This window comes from Triturus cristatus, chromosome 3_1, assembly GCF_964204655.1.
Source record: "Triturus cristatus chromosome 3_1, aTriCri1.1, whole genome shotgun sequence".
NCBI lineage: Eukaryota > Metazoa > Chordata > Amphibia > Caudata > Salamandridae > Triturus > Triturus cristatus.
In genome coordinates, this window is record NC_140583.1 from 536110995 (window position 1) to 536130651 (window position 19657).

Consider the following 19657-nt stretch of genomic DNA (forward strand, 5'->3'; position numbering starts at 1 on the left):
CCAAACCTTTAACATTCCAAGTTAATATATTTAATGACATCTAAAGTTATAATTTATATTGAAAAAGTTTTGTGAAAACAGTGAGTATATACATAGATAAAGAATAAAATATCATATGGTAACTTAGGAGAATAAAGTAGAAATAGAGGAATATTGTCAGAATGAAACAAAAAATTATGAAAAAGTAAAAAACAGTGAGATAGAGATGGAGAGATATAGGGCAAGACGAATATAGAAAATAGAAGAATGTACCCAAAAATAGAATGAAAAGAGAGATTATAGTAAATGAGAGCGAAGATAAGAACATAACACAAAAGAGTAAAAGGAGGGAAATATTTGAAGAAAAAATACTTTAACAAAAACATACCACAGATAAACGATAGAAACGGGGATGGTGGAGCCACATACGGGAGATGGAATGCTGAATGGAAAACTCCAGGACGAAACAGCAAGAAGGGGGAGCAACTTCCAGGAAATTTGCAGAGAGCAAAAAAGCACCGAGGGACCACAAAAAACGCCACCTAATAAAAAGAAAATAGAAAGAAAATGTTAAAGAGTCAACCAATTCAACACAAGATTACATATTACAGAAGGAGGGAGATGGATCACCCATAGGAACAAAACAAATAACAAACAGAAACAAGATTTGATACATGAAACTTCATGACCGAGGCACTTCCATGGATTCCACTCTACAACTGTCCAAAAATTGTTGGAGGAGCGCAGGATCGTCATAGTTAGTAGTCTTGTTATTATAAGTCACTTTAAAGAGACATGGGTGGAACAAGCCGTACCGAGCATTGAGGCTACGCAGCGCGGGTCTCATTTCTAAAAAATTTCTCCGGCGTTCAGCAGTTATTTTGGCATAGTCTTGGGCAAAAAAGAGGTTAGAACCACACCAAGAAATCTTTCCACATTGTTTGGCAGCCTGAAGGACTTTGAGCAGGTCAGTGTACTCTAGAAAATACAAAATAACTCCTCTAGGTTTCGTAGAGGGTGACTGAGAATGAGAGGCTATTGTGCCCGGAAACGCATCAGACCGCTGACGAGCCCTGTGGGCGGGACCGAGCCGAGCCGAGCTGAGCAGCTGTGAGCTGTAGCGACGGAGCGACGGAGGTTGAGTCCGAGAGAGGCCGTGAGCGACCCCAGAGACCCGCAGAGACCCGGTAGATCTTGGAGGCCCTGAGGGTGAGACCAGCGGCGGTAGCGGAGGCGGCAGAGGGTAGAGGGTGGATAGGCAGCGTCTGTTGCCAGCCCCGAGGAGGACAAGGAGTTCTGGTGGAGCAGAATCAAGTAAGTCTCCTGCCTGTACGGATATCACTCGGAAGCAAGGACCCGCTGTTTTGTATTTGCTTGCTTTAGGTCAGCGCGAGGTCGCGCTACTCTGGAAGCAGAGCCTCTGTGCTTACGGAGCCTCGTTTATTTATGGTTTGGTGCTGAGCGGGGATTAAGTCGTCACAGTTCATCTGCAGTTCTACACGCGCTAGGAAGTGCCTTCAGTTGATCAGCTGCAATCCAACCGCAAGTACTGTTTCTATTGCTGGATTGACGCATTGTGTTCATTGAACTCTCTGCTATGTTTCCAAGTCGTATGAGTACTTGCTCGGAATAACGACTGCGGAGCCGTATTATTTGTGCTTCATTTCATTATTGGTTCGCCTGCTTTATTAGCTGGTTATACTTTGATACCCTCAGACATGAGTGCACCTGGTTACTTTCCATGAGGATGTTTGGAATGATATTCCGTTTACTATTGTTGGACACACTATACAAGTACTAACTATTGGTGATAGTGGGAACATTGACCTTGTGATAATCCTCAGATCTACAACATCATCTGGAGAGTATGTGTAAGTGAGAAAGTACTGCCCATCTTGAAATCACTCTCTCTGCCATTAGGAAGGTCCAGGAAACGCTGCCAACAGAGGACGCACTGCTACTTGTTCCGCTAAGAAGGGTCGTGCCGCTAGTGGGAGCTTCTCCGCATTCGGCTGACAGCCTGCACGCTCCCAGCGTGCACTTGACTCCAGGGCTACCTGTCGCCTTTACCGGGGGACTGCGAGGACCAGCAGCCCCTACATCTAACAGCTGGTGCCTCTTCCCCCGGTGGCCACGCCCCCTAACTGTCTTATTATAAATTGACCAGCTCCAAACGCAACGCGGGACGCGCGCGGGGAGAAGTGCGGGCGAAGCCCGGGCCAAGGGCGGGCCCGTTTAAGCCCGTTCAAGACCGGGCAGGACTGGACTGGGCCACCCCATTTACAGTTGGTGTTTTAATATTCTGCCATTGATATTTCACATTGATTTTATTAATATTGGCTTGAGAATATTCATTGTTCCTTAATATCGTAATAACTTTTCATGATATAATGTCTCCGAGAACCACTAGGAACACAGTTAAAAAACAGGCTCAATCCGCTGGTGAGGTCATTGGCCCAATTGACCAATTTATAACTAAAGCAAACGATGCTATTGAGCAGGGCATTATTTTACTGGATCGAAGGATTTCACAGGACCTGACGATTGCCAGACGCTCTTCGATGGGCCTACTGGGCACTGCAAAAACCCCCTTACGTCCTGTTGATCTACCCCCTCCAGTGACAGTGCATGCAGAAACGCACACCGTTCCCTGCACAGTGGACCTTTCTGCATCTTTGGACTTGTCTGATTCCCATCTATCCCTGGAAAAATCTCCTGTTATTTTTGCTACCCAACCAGATAACACCCCCTCCTCCTCAATGGCTAGAGGTATACGAGAAGGAGCTATCCCTAAAAAATCAAAGAGGAAGACAACCACTAAGTGTCCTCGTTCCATTATTCCTTCCGTTACAACCATCTCTGTAACTCCTCTTGCCTCTAATTCTCCCCCGCAAAACCCTAACCTTTCATCCTTCCATCATTCTCCTTCACTGTTAAATGTTCAAAAAGAGGACTCTATTCCTGCTAATTTGAACATTAGCTCCACCAGCTCAAGCAGCATTTACAGTGGAGGAGATATGGTGCATGGCAATCTTACAACCAATGCATGTACCAATGATAGCCTATTGCTCACCAGAATTGGTGATCTATTTAAATTTCACTTGGAACCCATAGAAAAGGCTTTACATATGGTGCAGTCTCAACTTACCCAACTGTCCCTTGTACTATCCCAAAGTACAGGTAACAAGAAGGATCCCAACTTGGTGAAAGGCAGGCCCATTACTTCAAACACTCCAAACGCCAAAGCATCAAAACCAGGAACCTCCGCGCAGAACCCCAATTCTAACAAACAGAAACTTCCCGAGAAGCCTACTCAAAATCATTCCCTAACATCTATAAACAAGCCGCAACCACCTCCTAAATCCTCTAATCCTTTACCACCCCGCCCCGTAACCAATCCTAAATCAACAGTACTTTCCCAATCTAACCCTCCTTCTTCCCTTTCCACCTCAATAGGCCCCACTCCCGCTCCTGTCCAATCCAATATTGCTACTGGATTCAACACCATTCCTAATAATCGTAATAGAAAGATTCCCCCCATCCATCTTCCACCCGAGGCCTCTCCATATGTAGTAATAATGACTGGGGTTCCGGAACTCCCCCCAAATCAGGACGAACCGATTTGGTCCCTAAAAAATAAAGTAATCTTCTGGTTGTCCAACAATAGACCGCTTCCAATCTTTATGGACAACAGAGTTACTACAGTGCGTAGAGTGCCTTGGTTAGGCAACCAACCAAAAAACATTCAGGGTGACTGTATAATAGTAAATTTTGAAAATCCTAATACAGTCGAGCATGTCTGCTCTTGGGGTGATCAAACCTCTACCGAAGGGATAGCTACCCATAATTTGTCGTACTTCTATCCCCCTAACACACGACGTAACGCAGGCCCTCCGTGGTCCTGGACGAGGGTAGGAAACTGGGGCGGAATCAGAGACCGAAACCAGTGGTCGGGGTATGGCTTTAGCAACCCACCACCAGGCCACTTTAGTAACTGGAGAGGTCCACCACTATCCAATCGATATGATTGCCTGGATATGGTGGATTGACTACCATCTCTACCCATGATAGACAGCAGCTACAACAGCGTCTTTCCTAACCCAAAAGACCCCTGTAAGATCATTCGGGCGGCCGGCTCCTTCTCGTCATCTTCGTATGGTACCCAGTCTGAGTCTTCCCCTCCCCAGTATACCCCGATCCACCAGCAGTCATCTTCTCCTCACCAGGTCACGTGTTACACCATGTCAGCTACCCCCGCAGACCCGCTCCCAAATCTACAATCTACTACCCCCCAACCCAGTGAGTCTAAACCCAACCCTCCTCTTTCTGCTATAACCACCCAGCCCCTGTCCCAACTCCCACATCCCTCTGCTGAACCTCAGGCTACAAATTCTACTTTACTATCAACCCAGGACCTTCCAATTATATTCTGGAACGTAGCTGGCCTAAGATCGAAAATCCATCTTCAGTCCTGGGTGGAAGTAACTAACAAATTTAAGTTAATCTGCCTAGAAGAAACTTGGGCAATTGACCCTATTCATATTCAGGGTTTTAAAACATTCCACCTTCCTTCGTTACCGTCCACTCATGGGAGACCTAAGGGCGGCTTAGCCATCTATGTTTCCAATTTAATCCCTTTTACGATCACGGAAGTTCCGTCAGTTTCGTCAATTTTTCAAATCGTTAAAATAGTTCCAGACAATAACTCCTGTTATTATCTCATCAATATGTATAATAACTCTCCACCCAACGACTGTGTAAAATCTCTGTCGGAAATTACTTTGTATTTACAAGACCAAAAAGCTATGAGTCAAGAGTTAAATTGTCATATTGTATGGGGTGGGGATTTCAATGTGTATCTGTGTAACAATCATGGCAAAGGTATTTGTGGGCTTTTAGACGAGCATGATGTCCCCCTGGCCCACTTCACCCACAGTGCAGTGGGTCATGCACTAAACACCTGTATCTTCGCACTAGAACTTGAATTTGCGAACATTTTAGTATGTCCTGCTGTAGAGTTCAAGACGACTTTTCATGGTAGAGGTGCTACTACAACCATCGATTTTATCTTATGCTCTCAACCCTTAAAAAACCGATTGAAGCAATTTATAACTGGCACCGACCCCTCAAGCGACCACTACTCAAATAGCATAACAATAGTATTAAATACTCCATCCTCAGCCTGCCCAAAAACAAGCCTCTTAGCGCAGCACTCTCTGGAGATGAATAAAATTAACGGTTATACTGTCAAATGGACGATGACCAATCCCACAGAGATCACTAGTAAGATCATCCAAAAAACTCTTCCTTTTATCCACCATTGTTTGGAGACGTCATCTTCCCCCAAACTGATCCTCTCCAGTTTTATTAAGATATTAGAAGTTATCAGACAAGAGCTCACCTGTCCCCACAGGTCTCGTGACAATGATAAGGATTCAAGAGGGTGGTTTGATTTCCGTTGCCGTAAAGCGCAGCGTGCATTGAAAAATGCTCTACGCAAACAGACTAGGGACCAGCCCCAAATTGCCTCCCTGAGGAAACACTATAAGATGGCACAGCAATCCCGTAAACGGGAAATAAAAAAGAATCTCTGGGCCCAACTACACCAGAGTACTCTAACCAAGGACTCCACTATGTTCTGGAGAACAGTTAAGGCCCCTTTTCTAGCTGATGAAACTGCGATACAGCATCTAGATGTGGCAGTACCTGCTGATAAATGGGTAGCACACTACTCGCAGATCTTTGCGGATAACTCTTTGACAACGGAGGTTCCCAGACCAGATGTGGAAGCTCCTACTAGTAATAACATCTTCCCCATTGACCTCCACTTCGATCTAGAGGAGATAATCACAGCACTGACTGCTTCAAAGACCGGTAAGGCGCCCGGTCCAGACGGGGTCCCTTTAGACATATTTGTGAGCAATATAGATCTTTGGTCTCCAATTGTCACACAGGTCATGTCTGCAGTTACCCAGATCGGCCTTATTGATTCCTGGTCTACCTCTGTGCTCCTGCCCATTTTCAAAAAGGGAGATCGGGACAATCCAGCCTGTTACAGGCCCATCTCCCTTTTGGATTCCCTAGGCAAGGTAGCTGGCAGACTAATTCTGGAGCGATTAAGGGACTGGGCTACAGAGAATAAGATCTTAACTGACTTACAGTTTGGGTTTCAGGAGGGCCTGGGCACTGTGGAACAGGCCTTAAACCTGACTTTACTCATAGGCAAATACGTTGGGGCCAAAGGCGGTAAACTTCATCTAGTCTATGTGGATTTGAGTTCCGCATTCGATTGCGTAATCCATTCCAAGCTATGGGCGATTTTGAAAAATCTGGGCATAGATCTCGCACTTCTGAATTTTCTCCGAGAGCTATACTCGTATGCAAAAGCTTGTGTGAGATACGGTACCAAAGGGGAGCTTACCGAACCCTTTAATATCGAAAAAGGCGTAAGGCAGGGATGCGTCCTTGCTCCATTCCTATTCAACATCTATACTAACGGACTGGAGCAAGCGATGTTGGTTGATAGTAAAGATCTACCCTGCATAAGCTCCCGCCCTATCCCTGCATTATTGTATGCAGACGATTCAGTTATCCTAGCAAGGACACCCAATCAACTTCAGATCCAATTAGAAAAATATTGCGAATTTATGTCTTCTCTTGGTCTCAAAGTCAATAAATCTAAGACTTTCGTAATGAATATCGGGAAGAGAGCCCAAAAATGTAAATCACTCTTTATTGAGAAGACTAGACTAGAAACTGCCACTACCTACCCCTATCTAGGTATCCTTATTGATAACCATCTGTCCTGGAAATCTGCTATATCCAGCAAAAAACTGCAGTTTCAACGCACCACTTCTGCACTGACTTTGTTCTCTAGGAAACTGGGTAAGCCCGCTCCTACTGTGCTTTTGCAGATCTACCAAGCTAAATGCATGAGTGTGGCTACATATGGTGCCGGAGTCTGGGGATATGTGTCTACAGATGAGTTACAAATTATAGAAAACTATTTTCTGAAATACATATTAGCCCTCCCCCGTAGTGCTCCTACATTCGGCACACATGTGGAACTCGGTCGGGAGTATCTGACTGATATCATTAGCTACCAGCCGATTCTACTATGGCACCGTATATGGACTCAGGAGCAATGTCATCTAACTAGGTCATTAATATCTGACTGTCTCACTTTGTCCCATTGGAAAAAGATTCCTTGGCTGCTATATGTTTCAAGATTTTTGACAGATTTGAATCACCCTGCTTATTTTACTGACCCTGAATCCTTATCGGATATATCTAGAAAATCCTTGAAAAAGCTATGTGCTGACCACTTAAGCAATCTTCGTTTGTGTTCTGAACTCGTCAAAAAGTCAAATGCTCATTTAACGATGGTCCAAATTCCGCATGGCATTCAACTTTATTTGTCATTTTTTCTGTCAAATTATGAGAGGTATGTTTTAACCAGATTTCGGTTTGATGTATTTTATCGCCTTGTCTTATTGCCTGTACCCTTAGACTGGTCACGGGAACCAACAAACTGTCCCTGTGACGGTCTTACTCGCCAGTCAACTCTGCATGTAACCTTTTTCTGCGGTTTCTATAAGTCCCCGCGGAAACGATGGCTGGTTCCATTGCTCCGACACTTAGGACTGAGAAGATGCAGACCGGCTCTTTTGGCACTTCAATATCTAGATACCCCGTACGTTGCCAAAACCGTAGCCTGCTTTCTCAAAGCCTGCTTGAAAACTCATTCCCAACTATTGGCAACTGTTCCCTAAGATTTTATTGACTATTCTGTTATTATTCTTGTATATAGAGTGTTAGCGTTTACCTCTAAACGCCTGCTTTCCTTAACAGCCACTGAGCAAACCGAATTTCTACATTTTTACTGACTACTGTGCTATTATTTTTGTACTTAGAGTGTTAGTGCTTATATGTAAAATGCCTGCCTTTCATAGCAGTCAATGAGCAAACCGATTTTTATAATGTTGTACTGTTTTAAATGTACTTTTTATGATTGTAAATTCAATCGAAATAAAGAAACATTGATTGATTGATGTGCACGCTGGATATTCAAGGGTGGATTATCCGGAAGGCCCAGAAGAGGTGGCGAAAAAGATGGAAAAAAGGAGATTGAATTAGAGCCTTCAAGGCCTTCGGCCAGACCATAAATGCTTAAATGATTGCGCCTGTTGCGATTTTCCAAATTTTCAATTTGCTGCTTAAGTTGCTCTATTTCTTTGGATATATGAGGTACTTGGTTTGTAAGTCTTTGCACAGAATCAACGCGTTTCTCTAGATCACCAACTCTCTGTTCAGTAAGCGACCAATTAGCTTCCAGATTCTGTACAAGTGAAATGTCCAGCTAACTATAACACCCCTAAAACCTATGGTTTTTTCAGTGAATATATCTATATATATATATATAGATATATTCACTGAAAAAACCATAGGTTTTACAGACGTTATAGTTAGGAATTAGCATTTAAAAAACCTTAGAAATTCACTGAAAAAACCCATAGGTTTCAGGGACGTTATAGTTAGTTGAACATTTCACTCATAGAAAACCATACAAATTCCCCTGTTATAGTTAATTGAGCTAACTATAACTCGCACCCCCCAATGCACTGCTGATGACGTCACATATTATATAATTCATGACATGGTCAGTGACATCACTGATGACATCACTAATGACATCTCAAATAAGATCATGGATGACATCACTGATGACATCATCCAGTGACTATGTGTTTCTATAAAATGTAAATATGTTTTATATATATATGCCAAGGTGTATTGAAGAATGAATGGGTGTATAAGAGTCAGGATGGATGATTAAGTAGGTGTGTAACTGTATGTATAAGTGAGTGATTAATTGTGTCTTACTTAATGCATGTGTTAGCGACTGATACAGACATTCACACAATTTAGGTTGTCAGTTGGTGTGGATCTATATGGATATTGATGGGTTGTCTGAGTATCTGTATGGGTGCCTGAGTGTCTGTGTGGATGTGTAGGGGGTGTGACTCTGTGCATAGATGTGTGACTGGATAATTCACTGGGTATATGTGTTCAAGTCTATATCTGTGAAGGGCTGTATGGCTCGGTGAGTGTGTGTATGAGTGTATTGGTGAGTGAATGGTTGCCTCAGTGGTACATGTGCGAGTAACTGCATATGTGAAAGGCAGTATATATTATAGTGTTGGAGTGTATAAATGACTATATGTGAGACTGAGACAACTAACTATAACCGGGGAATTTCTATGGTTTTCTATGAGTGAAATGTCCAACTAACTGTAACGTCCTGAAACCTATGGTTTTTTCAGTGAATTTCTAAGGTTTTTTAAATGCTAATTCCTAACTATAACGTCTGTAAAACCTACGTTTTTTCCAGTGAATTTCGAAGGTTTTTTAAATGTTAATTTCATATTTTAATATTCATAAAACCTATAATTTTTCTAATTTTTGTATAATGTTTTGGAACTCTATAAACCTTTTTTTAACTTTAAAAATTATGTAATGTTTTATATCTTCAAAAAAATAATCTATATAATTTTTTCTGAGAAAACTAGAGTCCTGTACCGGTAGTGTTCCAAGCTCCATCGGCTTGCGAATCCTATCCGCCATATTGCTAAACTCGTAAAGGATGCGCATTTCGTATCCGATGGGTTCGTGGCACCGCGTCCCGCGTAACATCATATACGTATGTGGTTGCACCAGCTGCTACTTTGGTATGCGACAGGTACGCAGTGTCAAGTCGCGACTTACGTCATGTACGTATGTGGTCACGCGCGCTGTGCATTGCATATGCGATGAGTGCACGCTGCCAGGCCCTGTGTTACATCATAGACTTATGGTGTCGTGCCGGGAACGCAATTCCCTCATTTTTTTTTCGTCTCAAAACTATATCTAAATAAGTTTATGTATATGAGAACAAGCGATATCTAAAATATTTTAAACATTTATTTATTTCTAACTGTTATAAACTTATATATGGTAATATGTATATAATATATGGTAATATCTTCTCAAAATCGCGTCGGGTGCAACCTCCTTGCGCGCTCTCTGCGCGATTGCCATGTGACCTTAAAGAAAAGCATTTGATTGGTTCATAACATTTCCCATTGTAACAGTTGGAGGACCCCACCCATTTTCGCCATTCTCTCTACAGCGTTTGATGAGAGACTCCTCTTCTGCTTACAGAGCTTTTTTGAAATCTTTTTGCTATGTACACATATCTGACAGTACACACAACATGCAACCATCATCTTCATCAATATTCATACTCTGTAAAGTAGCCTTCCACCTGTGATAGCCATGCATCTAAAAGCTACATAACAGAACTTTTCCCCACTGCCAGAGGTAACATGGTTGCATACGCTGTCCACAGCACAATCTAATGTGGTACGGCCCAGGGGCAGTATCATGCATAGATAATGAACACACGGACACAGATAGATAGTGGAAGTGGGTAAGTGCATGTGCGCTCGACTCCTTTTTATTACCAGGGTCACATATCCAGTGACGTCTGTGCTGGATGCATGTGCGGTGAGTGTAAACCAGCCCTCAGGAAATGGTTGCTGCTAGCATCAACTACAACAGTAATCATTGAATCACACACAGACATTCAATAATAAAAGGTTCAATAGTTTGTGCTGCAGTAAGGTAGGGACAGTAGATGTAATAGAATACAGGAAAGATTCTATCGTAAAAGAACCATAACTTGTGGTATACTGAGATACAGGCAGTAGATCTGAAATAATACACAAAAAGATTGTATCATAAAGGGTCCAGCAGTTCTAGTGCACTCAGATAGCCACATCAAAAGCATTCAGCATGTGCACAGCCAGAGATGAAGCGTGCTGCGAGCGGACCATACTAGCAGCAATGTCTGTTGCAATCAACACTGCATCATCTGCAATAGTGACTCGATCGCAATAGTGAACACTGCTGTCTGCAGTGTAGGCCAGAGAGAGCGATCAGCAAAGACCCACAGCTACATAAGGTGGACTTGAGCTACACAGTTTGTCATTTGCGAAGCAAGAAAAGGCGTGTGCGGAGCCTGCGATGACGCGTATGCATGGTGCAGACAGAGCACACTGCAGCAATGTCTTTTGCTACAGGACTGCGTCATCCACAATACCAACTCGATCTGAATTGTGAACACTACTATCTGCAGTGTAAATTGAAAGCAATAGTCACACAGACATCCATTAATACTTTTTCTCACTTCCTCTTCCCAAAATACAACATAAATTACAGAAAACTCTGCAATAGATAAATCAAAACAATTTGAGTTGCGATTTCTACTGTCCACAGTGTAGACTATTCAGTATTCCTTTGAACTTGCAAGATGAATTTCACCATTGTACTAAACATATAACGTATCCAAAAAAAATCTTCAAGCAAATATTCTAAAAGAATATTCTGTATATTTCAAGACATTGTAGTTAGTTGCCTAATGAATTCTGAAATTAAACAATCACAACTCGATCGGAATTGTGAGCCCTGCTGACCGCAGTGTAAGCCAGAGGCAGTAGTCATTAACACCTCACAGCCACGTGCCGTTGGATTCGGATGCATGGAGTTGGTTGCACTTGGTCGGAGGGGGTACTCAGAAATCATCACAGACTTTAACTTCTGACATCCTCAATCATATAATCAAGACCCCGTTTCACTGTTTGGACCTTCTGTACCACGGTGTAGTCCTCCGACTACAGTCAATCAAGCCCAATAATCATGTGAAGCAGTTAACTACAGAAGCACAGACACTGACTGATGCACCTCAACAGAAACAGTTCTGTGAAAAGCAAGCAGCAGTTAATATCGGACACTGTCCATTGTGGGATCAAGACACCGTTCCACTGTTAGGACCTAGAGTTGATTGCACCTGTTCGAAGGGAGTACCTTCATCTCCACTCTCAGATGCAGTTCTAACATCGTCCATTGTGTGATCAAGACACCGTTCCGCTGTTGGGACCTAGAGTTGGTTGCACCTGGTGGAAGGGAGTACCTTCATCTCCACTCTGTGATGCAGTTCTAACATAGTCCATTGTGGGATCAAGACACCATTCCACTAGTGGGACCTAGAGTTGGTAGCACCTGGTCGAAGGGAGTACCTTTATCTCCACTCTCAGATGCAGTTCTAACATCGTCCATTGTGGGATCAAAACCCCATTTCACTGTTCGGACCTGCTGTACCGCAGTGTACTCCAGCCACTACAGTCAGCCAAGCCAAATAATCATGTGAAGCACTTAGCTACAGAAGCACAGAGTCTGATGCACCTTAACGGAGGGAGTTCTGTGAAAACCAACAAGCAGCAGGTAATATCGGACATCGTCCATTCTGGAATCAATACACCGTTCCACTATTGTGACCTAGAGTTGGTTACACCTGCTCCAAGAGAGTACCTTCATCTCCACTCTCAGATGCAGTTCTAATATCGTCCATTGTGGGATCAAGACACCGTTCCACTGTTGGTACCTGTTCGACTACTGTGTTAGTAGTATACAGAGCACTCCGCACTGCTGGGCCTCAAACTGAACGCTGTGTTGCAGTAGCCAGCGTTGATCTGAGGAACCTTCCGACCTCGCCCAGGACCTTCCGCCGGCACGTGGTGGGCCCTCTTTCACATAATGCGGTAGCGAAAGGTGAACAGTGGGGCACATGTGCGTCGCAGCGGCCACAACGGTTTCTGAGTACCAGCAGGCTGAGAGCATCATTCATGCAGCCACCTTCACTCACGAGGTCAACCTCGTGGCGGTGTAAGCTGCGAAGACCTGGCAGACATGTTCGCCATTCTGGAAGAGAACCACACCCAGAGAAATGTGCCTTTCATTCATACCCCTATGCTAACCTTGCGTACGTCGAGCCAGCCCACTACGCTAAAGATTTGGGGGGGAAGGGCACGTACACGGTATGTTTTCGAAATCTTCCCTACTGATTGTACTATTATGGCTTCGTCCACTCTCTACTTCACTCAATAGATCATCAGTGTATGTTCACATGTACATGTGTGTGCTCTGCATACTCAAGTCTGTCCAGCACATCCACTCAACACTTTGCATTGTATACTTTTATAATCGAGAATCACTTGCCACCTTTGCACATACTTTGCTCCCATCTCTCCCTGCATTCTGCATTGTCTAACAGAGGTGCTGTGCCATGTTTGCTTTGTGTACATGGCTAGCCACGGTTCCCACAATACGTAGTGTCGTTGTGTCTGATAGGTGTACATGTTGTTTGTCATGTTGTATGCGATTATATAAGGTAGCGCGTTTATTCACAAGCAGTGGTTTCTCCCATTTACATATCACTGTCTTAAAGAGCATACAGAAGTTTTTCTCACAGGTGCAAACTGACCACAATGGCAGTCATTCATTACTATGCAAGAATTTCCAACTGCACGACACTTCTAAGCTTACAGCCCCCAATCTTGCATGCTTTCTTGAAAGCACGCCAACTCCCACAATCACACCAACATTCACACAGCTTTCTAACGGCAGTTATCTCCTTCTCAATAACATGCACTCCTACGGAATGTGAGGTGGCATACCGTATGTCCTTACTGTTTCAAACTGAGTAACTTCCTGTAGCAATGTCAATTCCCACCTACACAAACTAACTCCCAAACTTCAACTTGGCCTTGAATCCCTACTTTGCAAACAAATTTCATTAAACTAACCAAACTAAAGCGCTTTTCTTCAGAACAGAAGTGTCCCTCCCTTCTGCAAAATAAATTTATCACCTGCAGATAGCACAAACTTCCAGTAAAATACAGTCCCTTTTAAATTCGAACCTCCCATTACACTTTGTGAATTGTTACCCAATTTTTAACACATCTCACACTCAAGGTCTGGCACAATTTTTTTAATACGGCTCTTCTCATAGCCTTTCAAACTGTTTTTGGTATAATACCACACTTCATTAATTCGATCATCTCTGGAATAACAGGAACAGTGCCCAAAATTCTCGCTCTCTTTGCGGCCATCCTACTACTATTTTTGGTTGTAAAAAATGACTGCGATCCCTGTGGTAACAAGCCTCTCTGACAGAATACGCCTCTATGCGAAGCTACATCAATACCGTGAAAAAATGGAACAACTTTTTGGCTGCCTGCCTCTATCTATTATCAGAGCTAGCTACAACATGACATTTATTTACACATATCCAACATGTGTCCAACCATCTTTCTATTGCAAAACTTGCCCATTCGACTGGCGAATGGATGTATGCCTTGCCAACATCTCAACAATCGCTCCTGATATCCAGCAGGTAATGGAGTATCTTGAAATCCATGAACTCGATTTTTCAGGCAGTAGAGAAATGGCGGATGCAACGCAAAAAGGTATTGTGGCGGAATGGGATTTCTGAGCAGCCGCGAAAGATCTACTGTAACGTACGACCTTTGACAACATCGCAGATTTCCTGCCAATTCAAATTGCCGCTCCAACATTCGAAGAACATTACTGTCCCTTCAAAGATATGAATTGGATCGCTTCCCTTTTCTCACACGATGGCAACAATGACCTCTTGGAACATTACGCATGTCAAGCCGCTGAAGAACTTCTGGACTGCAATCTCCAAGACTTGTAAGAAATTCACGTTCTTCTTGGATTGATTTTTACCAACTTTTTTGAGTTTTTCCTTTCAATTTTTTTAATACACTTCAATTGAACTATTTTCATATAATAACTTTCTAAGTATGCTCAGGCATTTGAAATCTGTTTTCATTATTGCCACTTACGTCTTCAGTCTAACCAGGGATTGGTGATGTATGGCCTATCCAAATACGCTATTTACTTCCTAAATTAGGCTAAACCCGACATCCATTTTGAAACCATCTCTATACTTTGTGCACACGTCTCTCTGCCTGCCTGTTACCCACGAAGCCCTTTCACACAAATGTACTCATCCTCAGCCTCTACTCACGAGCTGACGATCAACATCAAAAAACACGACATTGTTTAGGAACTGGTTGGCACAGTGTGCTAATCGTATCCTACCTTTATTTTCATTATAGAATGGAGTAATTCATGTCTAATAGCTATTGTTCATGTCACATGGAACTGGTACATGTAATGTGGAATTCACTAATGCAGCAGCTTCAGATTTTAATATAACAGAATCGGTTGGAGTTTGCCTCAGCTCGGTGCCTTAGCTCTTTGCACAAGAATTTGTTTTTGAAAGAGCTGAAGACAATAATGTATGGTTTGACGAGAAGGGTACCTAATGTGCTTCTCAGAAGCACAATTTTGTGTTTCTCCTCAAAGTTCCGATGTGACTAGAACTATTACCAATTCTGACACGCACCAGATTGAATCTACCGTACAAGAGCTTGCTGACTCTTCTACTGTTGATAATTTTGTGTTTCAACAAAGGAGTAACAGGGTACCGAAGAAGTTTGATGATTGCACTTTGCAAATTTTTTGTTTGTTTCTTTTCTTAAACGATACATGTGCTAATCGTATCCTACCTTTATTTTCATTATAGAATTTTGAGTCATTCAAGTGTAATAGGTATTGTTATGTAACATGTAATATGGAATTCACTGATGCAGGAGCTTACGTTTGAATTCAGCAGAAGCGGTTGGAATTTGCCTCAACTAAATGCCTTACCTCTTGCACCAGTGGATCCATTTATGGCACTTAAATAAAGACACTCTATATATAACTTTCAGACTCCATCGCTTTATTGCACACAGCCACTATCTTAGACACACCTGATTTCACCATTTCTCTTCTGTGGCATTGCAACATTCTGCATTATATTCTTCACGATTATTTCTTTATTCCTGCTTCCTAAAACACTGCATTCGAGTCTTCAGAAAGTAGAGGTGAGTAGTTTGCTTGCCACTCCCTGTATCATATAAACGCATACTAACACTATTTACACAGATATGCTAAAGCGGCCAGTATCCTACAACGCCCACACACATCACTTTACAGCAATCAGCTCACGGCTTACGCTCACGGTTTCATCCCCGAGTCTTCAGACCAGTACCAGTGAGTAGTTTGCTTCCCCCTCCCGCTATACTCCAAACGCATACCAACACCACCTGCACAGCTATCCTACAGCGGCCAGTATGCTACAGCGTCCAGACCACATCAGTTTACACCACTCAGCTCATGGTTTAGGCATACGCTTTCATCCCCGAGTGTACCGGCACCTCACCTCAGCACCATCTCACTCTGCGCAAAACAGCACTTTCACACCGGTAGGGATAAATACTTCAGCACATCAGTTTACAGCACTCAGCTCACGGTTTAGGTGCACGTTTTCATCCCCGAGTGTACCGGCACCTCACCTCAGCACCCTCTCACTCTCGGCAAAACAGCACTTTCACACCGGTAGGATTAAATACTTCGCTTCACACTCCCTGTATAGCACACCCTAAACACCCCACATATGTTACAGTGCTCCTACCCTCCCCTTTCCTACTTTGTTTGCCCTTTTCCCCCTTACTCATTCCAACGGAATCACAAAATGGTGGCCAACTCTTCCTAGTTGCAACCGCTCGCACCGCTCACAGCCAATAAGCAGCAAGCTTGTGCTCATAACGCCTCAGCCAATCAGATGGCAGAATTCCAAAATATTGATATCTGTACATTGCGATATTTCTCCAAAACTACTGAACGGATTTTCACCAAATAAACAAAAGTGTGCTTTCTATACCAAGACCCTTCTCCCTGCCAAATTTGGGGCAATTCCGTTCACCCGTTCGACCTGTAGCCTTGTCTAAAGTTTCCTATGGAAATTAACATGGAAAACACACGTTTTGGGACCCCCCTTTTTTCTCAGCCCCCCCTTGACGAATCACCCCCAAACTTCCCACATAGATGCTGATATTAACAAAGAATTTGTTTGGAAATTTTCATGATGATTCATCAAACAACGCCAAAGTTATAAGCAAAACAAAAAATGCTCTTCCTATGGAAACTTGGTCCTAACTATAACTATCTATTGGCAACCGCCAGTAGGTAATGTATATATATATATATATATATATATATATATATATATATATATATATATATATATATATGGACGGATAGGCTCGACGAAGATTTAATAAATTAAAACTTGATTGGCACTGATCTCTGGGTCCGTTCTCCGTCTTTTTCTACCCGTGTGAGGCAGAAACAAAGGCGAATTTACTTTCATATATCTATATATATAGATATATATATATATTCACTTAAAAAACCATAGGTTTCACACATGTTATAGTTAGGTGGACATTTCACTCGTAAAAAAACAATGAAATTCCACCGTTATAGTTAGTTCAGATAACTATAACTCACGCGCCCGCAATCCAGTGCTCATGACGTCACATATTTCATCACTCATGACATGGTCAGTGGTATCACTCATGACATCACTGATGACATCATCCTTGTGATAGAGTGGCGGTTGCGCTAGTTATAGTTATCTGAACTAACTATAACGGTGGAATTTCATTGGTTTTTTACGAGTGAAATGTCCACCTAACTATAACATGTGTGAAACCTATGGTTTCTTAAGTGAATTTGCAAGGTTTTTTAAATGCTAATTCCTAACTATAACGTGCCTGAAACCTATGGTTTTTTAAGTGAATTTGTATGGTTTTTTAAATGCAAATTTTTTTAAAATTTTATTTTGTATTTTTTATGGGTTTTCACCGTGCGCGCACTGTGCGCGCACCCCGCAATTAAAAAAATATATATATATATGTTTTTTCACCCTTCGGGGTCATTTAGGGACCCCCTGACAAAGGCTAGGGGGTCAGGAACTCTCTACCCTGCCCCCTTTTCACGTTCGCCACCTCTCTTTTTCACTCTTGCACCCACAACAAACAAAATGGCGGCCGACACTTCCTGATTTCTACCGATTCGAACGTTGACTGACATGTAACCACCAATCAGAATTACGCTCGCGCACGTTAGGGTGCGCGCACGGTGCGCGCACGGTGCACGGCTATAGATATGTATGTGCTTTTAAATGCAATTTTCTCTTTAAGTACTGAACAGATTGACTCCATATATGCAAAAGGCACTTCCCTGACCTGAGGACTACCTCTCTGCCAAATTTCAAGTAATTCTGTTCAGCCGTTCGGGCTGTACCTTCGACTAAAGCTCCTATGGGAAAATGCATGGGGAAAATGCGTTTTGGGACCCCCCTTTTTTCTCGGCCCCCGCTTGACGAATCACCCCGAGACTTTCAGGGTAGGAGCTGAGCGGAGCGCCCCATTAGTTTTGAAACTTTCGCGAGGATTCGTCAACCAGCGCTAAAGTTATTTAAAATAGAATTTTCAGATTTCCTATGGAAACACGGTCCTAACTATAACTATCTACTGGCGACCGCCAGTAGATAATATGTAGATATATATATATACACATACATACATATACATATATATTAATTGCAGGGGAAGGGGTGAGCAGCCTGATTTTTTAAGGAGAGAGAGGAAACAATCATTGAGACCGAGGAATACAAGGTTCAACAAAACAAAGGAAGAACCACAGAAGGCATCAAGGAAGAAAGTACCTCAAACCCAAGAGGTAAAAGGCAGCAGAATTACAGGTGAAAGAAACAATAAAACAAAGTGATAAGACCATCATTAACTTCCTTCACTGATATCCAACCCAGCCAAGCGGAAACGCTACTTTTGGCGCTGGGACTTTTTAACTATTGTCAGACGAGAGTAACCGTGTACAAATTCATAAGGGGGACTAAATTAACCAAATAATATAGGATCAACTATAAACCATTGAGACCACGGCGGACAAGCCCACAATAGCATTGACAAATCTTACTAAACTTCAAGTATCAGATGCCTCTCTACTACACACCTTACGTGAGCTATCTGATGGTGAAAGCGACATTAGAGACTCTAAAATGGAAACACAATCAATCTTAGGTGCCGAAGGTATAAATTTTGCAATGCCGAGTCAAAGCCCGTTTAAACCACAGTCTACATTCGTCCCTATGATGCGGAGGGATGTGGTTGACATATATCATGACATTGTCATTGAGGAGATCAAAAAGCTCAATCGCTGCACCAAGACACAACCCGGCAAACACGAATATCATGAGGCAGTAATTCAACCTTATGACTAAATTAAGAAACAACTTTTCAGTTGTCATTAATAAGTCTGACAAGGGAGGTAATGTAATTTTATGGCACAAAGAAGAATACAAGCTGGAGGCATACAGGCATCTTGATGACACTACCTGCTACAAAAAAACTAACATGGCACAATTTAAGAAAATGAGAAAAGATTTCGAAAATGAATTGGTTGGCTGGAAGAGGGATGGGCTACTATCCAAAGATTAATTCGCCTTTCTTAACAATGAGTTTCCAATCATACCAACAATGTACTTTATTCCCAAAGTCCATAAAAATGTGTCACCAACCCTAGGTCGTCCTAATATTTCGGCCAGAGAAAGCCTATTTGAAAGCACATCGCAATATGTTGACCACTACTTGCAGTATTTTGTTGTAAGCCTTCCGGCATATATTCGTGACACCATCAATTTTCTAAACAAGCTGGCTAATCAATCATGGTCCAATTAATTTTTGTTTCAGACTATGGACATCACTGCACTATACACCAGCATCAAGCACTGTGATGGACTAAAGGCTGTTGAATATTACTTGGGGAACCGAAGGTTGGAAATGTATAGCCATAACAAAATGAG